Source organism: Mus caroli, chromosome 4 (assembly GCF_900094665.2).
Source record: "Mus caroli chromosome 4, CAROLI_EIJ_v1.1, whole genome shotgun sequence".
Classification (NCBI taxonomy): domain Eukaryota; kingdom Metazoa; phylum Chordata; class Mammalia; order Rodentia; family Muridae; genus Mus; species Mus caroli.
This window is the reverse complement of record NC_034573.1, coordinates 57,655,308-57,661,954: the sequence shown is the minus strand read 5'-3', so window position 1 is coordinate 57,661,954 and position 6,647 is coordinate 57,655,308.

Below are 6,647 nucleotides of genomic sequence, written 5' to 3'. Positions count from 1 at the left end.
AAAAACCAAAAAAAAAAAAAAAAAAAAAAGAAAAGTGTTCTTCATGGCTTGCTCATCCTGCTTTCTTATAGAACCCAGAACCACCAGCCCAGGGATGGAACCACCCACAATGGACTCAGTCCTCACTCATTAATCACTAATTAAGAAAATGCCTGTAGCTAGATCTTATGGAGGCATTTTCTCAATTGAGGTTCCCTCCTTTCAGATGAGTCTAGCTTGGGTCAAGTTGACAAAAGCCCAGCCAGCACACTGTCCTTGTCCTTCTGAGACGGTGCAAGATGATACAATGCACCATGTGTTAAGATGATGTGAAGGCATGCTCTTTTGAATAGGAATGGCCCCAGAGAGTCATGTGTTTGTGTGCTTTAACATAGGGTGAGGGGGTTGGGGGTTGGGCTGGTGCTGCTTGTATTCATATGCTAAATTCTGTACCCCAAGATCTAGTTGCCCCAAGATGATCAAATTCCCATGTACACCAGCCTTTGTGCAAACCTTACTCCCCAGTTTAAAACCATTGGTTAAATAAAAATAGCTATAACCAATTACTCGTGAGAATAGAGAGAGAGGTAGAGTTTGAGTTACTGGGCTTGGAGTTGCAGGTTGGGACCTCGAAGAAGAAGGAGAAAGGAGGAGAGAATGAGTGTGGAGGAGGAGAAGAGGATGAAAACGGGAGGTGTCTATGATGGACCAGCAGCATGTGTCCAAGTGAAATGCCTCCCCAGGACACCAGATTGCTGGAGCCGAAATGACCCAGGAAGATCCAAACAGCAAATACTTGGGGAACACAGTTGGGGAAGAAGGCAGTCTATTGTTAGAGGATTAGGTTAAGGATAATCCCCAGGTAATTGCACAGAGCCTAATAAATAAATCATAGTTTGAGTCTCATCCATTTGAAGCTAGCCTGGGATAAACATAATTCATAATATTTTCTAATAGGGAGTGTGGCACTATTAAGAGATGTGGCCTTATTGGGGTAGGTGTGGTCCTCCTGCAGGAAATGTTTCTCTGTGGAGACAATCTTCGACATGCTCAAGTTATGCCCAGTATGACACATAATCTCCTGATGCTGCCTGTGGTTCAAGATGTAGACCTCTTGACTTATCCAGCACCACATCTGTCTGGATGCTGCCATGATTCTTACCCTGAAGATAATGGACTAAACCCCTGAAACTGTACGCCAGCCCCAATTAAATGTTTTTCTTTACAAGCATTGCCAAGGTCACGGTATCTCTTCACAGCAATAAAACCCTAAGACAGGCATTGTGACTTGGGGTCAGCTACTCTCTACTGCATTTTGAATCGAGACAGTATAAGAACTCATCAAACTACACTCACTACTGTGTGATTTAAAACGTATGAATTCTTTATTTCTGGATTTTTTTCCATGTAATATTTCTAGAGTTCAGTTGACCATAGATAATTGGGAATGGGAGTAATTATGTAGTAATGTAGTAATTAAGTATGGAGTAAAAACAGCCATAATGCAGCTCTTCTTTCTGACATAAATTCTCTCCTGCCTCTCTGCTCGAACATCACAGATTGAAGACTTGTGCTCAAACCTTTGCTTTTGATTCTGTTTCAAACAAAAAGCCTATACCAACCACCTGGCTCAACTGATAAGGAAAAACCCTTGACCCTTGACCCAAGTCCCTTGGCCAGGACTTCTTTCTCTGTATGGTGATGGTTAGAGACCAGGTGAGATGTATCCTGGGAATGGTGAGAATTCTAAAAAGGTTATAATTCTGAGACTCTCCTTCTTGCTGTGTTTCTTTGGGGTAGTCCAAAGCATGTGCAACTTTTCTTTTCTTTCTTTTTTTTTTTTTTTTGCACTTTTTTAATTAGATATTTCCTTTATATACATTTCAAATTTCGAATGCTATCCCGAAAGTTACCTATATCCTCCCCGTGCCCTGCTCTCCTACCCACTTACTCCTGCTTCTTGGCCCTAGCATTCCCCTGTACTGGGGCATATAAAGTTTGCAATACCAAGGGGCCTCTCTTCCCAGTGATGGCCAACTAGGCCATCTTCTGCTACATATGCAGCTAGAGACACGAGCTCTGGGATACAACTTTTTAAGGCTAACACCGTTTGGGCCAGCTTCTGCTTCCTCATATCTTAAAAAGTTCAACTCACGAAAAGCTCCAGAGTCACACAGACACAAACCCTGATCTGTTTTGTGACTTGTCAGTTAGTACCTCTGAGCCTCAGTATCCTCAGCTCTAAATAAGATAGTAGGATACCAGTCACTCACGAGTATTTGTATTAAGTCAAATCAACATACGTTGAGCAATCTGGTACCTACATAGCTTATTGTCAATAAACCTCTTCCTCCTGTCCCTTACCTGAAATCTTCCACAGGTCCTGAATCTACAAATAGCTCCTGTCTGCTGGTCACCATGGCAACCTTAAGCAAGCTATAAAATTCCTCTAATGAAGCAGAGATATTTTCACATTTCCCTGCTGTGTCTGTCTGGGTTTTGGATAGATTAAAATACTCTCTAAGGAGTATCACTTTAGAGTGTGTAGTCTGCCCATTTATAATCTACATCACTGACTGGGACAGAGGCAAAAATTACCAAATGAGAGAGGTAGAGTCAGCCTTCCCTAGGCATGAACCTGCCTCTGTTTTAGATGAGAGCAGCAGTTGGTGGTTGGTGTTAAGGCTTTTGTTTGTATATGTATTTTGACTTGTTTTTGTGGATGCTGGCGTAGAATAGAGGACCTCATGCTTGCTAAGAAAGCACTCTCCCACTGAGTAACACCCTAACCATACTGGCTTTAGAAGAAAAGACTGGGGCCATTCAAGAGGCCACCAAACACATCCTTCTGCCTCTTAGACCGTGGCTCCACCTCTCTTGGGTATGATTCATTGGAGTCCGTGCAGAACCAAACCCTGAGTGCAGCAAGCTCTTAGATTTTCCACTTTGAATCAGGGCCTGAATCTGCCTAGAGGTACATGGGGTCAGCAGTACCCCTTTTTGGTCTTTTGAAACATGAGGTGTTGGATCAAGTGGTTTTAAAACTTCTTTCACACTGTGAGTGTCTGTGGCTTTTACGGATGTGTAATCAATTTCTAGCAGAAGTTGTGTGGGAAACGGCATCTATGAAGATCCAGATAAGGATGGGAAAGAATCAAAAGGTCATGTGCTTCCAAGAATATTATGAAATCCTCCCTTGCATCCTTCTTTAGAAATATGAAAGACCTAGCATGCCTGTGATGCTGACATTCGAGATTCTGAGGCAGAAAGAGTCCCAGTTTGAGGCCAGCCTGAGCTACACTATGATCTCAAGATAGCCTAGATTACATAGGGAAGGCCCTAGGTCAATAATAACAAGAAAGAAAAAACAAATAAGCAAACAAATAAAGCAACCTCAATATTGAGACCCAGCAAGTTAAAGGAGTTGAGTTTACCTCTGAAGTCCAGAATGTCTGAATTAAACATCTAAACTCAGTTCTGATTTGAATATGCAAATTTTTTCTAATGTCATTAGTATACTGGAGAACAATTTGAGCACATTACAGATGTTGTCTTTGCCTCTGTGTGATTTCACCCACGAGACACACTAGGGAAAAGCAGAAAGATGCATGCAGTCAAACTGAGATGTGCTGTGTCAAATCAAAAATCTAGTTCATGACAACCTTTACGCCAAGCACACTTTGCAAACAGGAGGGGGGAAGAAGGCAGAAGGGCTGTTGCAAAGGGTGACTGTCTCAAGCATAAGGCTGTAAGCATCAGAAGCCTCAGCAAACCCAGCCTTCCCTTTAGAGACAAGTAAACACAACTAAGAAGAAACAAGTGTGAGAAGGGAGGGAAGCGGTTGCTGTGGTGGTTGCTGAGTGGACCAGAGAAAGTCAGCTTACTCTGGAAAGTGTCCCTATGGAAACTGGATGCTGCCTTGGGTTGAGGGTGGCCCCCAAAGGTCAGGACTCTGGAGGAGAGAAGAGTAACCAAAGTGTGATTAGAAGTGTTTTGATTCCGATTGATTGGGGCAGACAAAGCAACTCAGCTCATCATTTGTGTGACAACAAACAGGAGTCTGGAGTTGACAGTTCATCCTTCCAAGGGTCAAGAGTATGGGGCATTCACGAGGCTTACCTATATCACCCAGAAGATGTAGCTGTCAGCAGTGAACTGGTCTGCAATGGAGAAAGGAGAGAGAATTCCTCTCCCCATTTCTGTCTTTTGGGGTCATCATTCTCCAGTGAAAGCTGACATCATCATTTGAAGCATATGCCTCTTGGACGAACACTGGGAAACTCTTTCCACTGCCTTGGTTCTCCATGTGTGTTATGAGCCACATCTGTCTACACCTAGTGTGACACCTACCATCCTGACTTCATCCTGACTCTACTTCTTTTTGGGACAGGCAGACTTCAAATCTTCTCCAAAATGAAGTGACATATTTCCTGTGGTGTTTGTATTTCTTAACCACTGAATATGTAAAATGACTACTGATTTTATAATCCCTCTGTGATGGTTTGGTTTGAATATGCTTAGCCCATGGGAAATGGCACTATTAGAGGTGCGACCAAAATGGAGGAGGTATAGCCTTGTTGAGGAAGTGAAGTGTGTCACTGCAGAGATGGGACAATTTGATTCAGACCGTCCTCCTAGCTGCCTGTGGAACACAGTCCTCTCCTGGCTGTCTTAAGACCAAGATGTATAACTCTTAGACTCCAACACCAGGTCTGCCTGCACACTGCCACGCTTCCCACCAGGATGATAATGGACTGTACCTAGTTTAAATGTTTGCCTTTATAAGAGTTGCCTTGGTCATGGTGTCTCTTTACAGCAATACTAAAGATACCCTACCGTATGTTTGTGTGTGTGTGTGTGTGTTGGGGATTGCCTTTCATGCTAAACATGTACTTTGCCACTAAACTACCCACTCAACCCTCTTGCCTTTTCTTTTTAATGTGTCCTAAATCCATTTCCCCCAAAACTGTCATTTTTAATTGCACAGTTTTATGGCACACAATAATTTTACCACATATACCATGTTACAGCAGAAGTGACTGTACCAGCAAAGGCACTTAAGGAGCTTTCTAGAGAGGAAGCTGCCCAGGGATGCTGGTCCTTCCTGCACACCTGTGGGAGACAATCGGCACCCAGCATCCTCTGCAGCATATGCTCCCTAAGGCTGCAAGTACCCAGCAAACCTGCAGCACTTTCTCTCCAATCTACCCAAAGGGGTACCTGCTTCAGTCTCATCCCTTCCAGATAGAAGGGCATGTTTTCCTTGTGCTGAACTCAATGAATGAACAGAACTGTACGGTGAGACTTAACCACTAAACAGGAGCAGCACTTCTAAAACTTACTGGAAAAGACTCACCTTGGTGGAACACTGACGATCCAAGGCAACAGATCCAAAGCTCTGGATGTGTCCAAACCTTTCCTAGCTATTCTGAGGGTCAAGGGGGTCCATTCATTTCTCCATGTGTCCTCAAACTCTCACAGCCAACTATTTAAAAGCTTTGCTCAAAGGAGAAGGCAAATTAAGATATCTCACTATAGGAGACCACGATACTTCGGGGCCATGGCGGGGGCAGGAGGGTGACAGAGGGTACTGGTGTATACGCCCTCCTGGATGGAACAAAACTGCTTCCACAGGGTACCGCATTCTCAGTTTGCTCAGAGAGTTGCTGGTTGAGCTCTGGCAAGCCTGTCTGTATTCCACAAGGCTAAGTCTCCTCCATAAATATTCAGAGAAACAAGTGTGGTATAATAGGAATGTATTTGGTCTTTGTCTAGTCTCTGATTCTTGGCATGGGGCTCCTAAATCCCTTGAAATTTCCTAAGGGTCTGAGAGGCTTTGGTATGCCGAAGAATCACTTTATGGAGCTGGAGGGACAGCTCAATCAGTAAAGGACTTGCTCTGTCAACGAACCTGAGTTGATCCCCAGAACCCAGGCAAGCATCAGGTGTGTCGACCTGGGCTCCTGATACCCACGCCTCACCTGCACTTATGTGAATACAAACCCACACTCAGCATACACACATCAGAGTTGTAGAGAAAGCTGGTGGACACGCCCACGTGTGTGCCTCCTGCAACCTGGGTGCTGTGGCAGTAGAGACAAGAGGATCACTGGGGCTTACTGGTTGTCAGCCTAACTCCAGGATCACTAAGAGATCCTGATAAAGAAAGATGTCTGATGTCCTTCTCTGATGTCGCTTCTGTGAATGCATACACAGACATGTGCACCCACACACACAAGTGGTAAAGTACACACTATTCATGCAACACACAGAGATGCACTCACACACAAAAATCCTAAACAGTAGGATCTAGAAGATTTCAGGAGGGTAAATGCATCCTTGTGTTTTCGTCCCCTGATGCTATGGGGAGTGAGGTTCCAGTACCCAACACCATTCCAGACCTCATGTTATTTACCTCAGCCTATTCATTTATATCTTTTATAATAAACTCTAGTAGTATATAAAAATTTCCTTAGTTGTGTGTCTCATTCCAGCATATTACTGAACCAAAAGGAGGAAGAGTTCACAGAAAAATTACCTGAATCCATAAACAACTGGGACAGACATGTAGGTAGCTTAGAGACCCAGGACTTGTGACTGATGAAAGACCCACAACGTGAGGACTCCCTCACGTTCTGACTCAGGAGAGGCGACACCCCAAAATCACC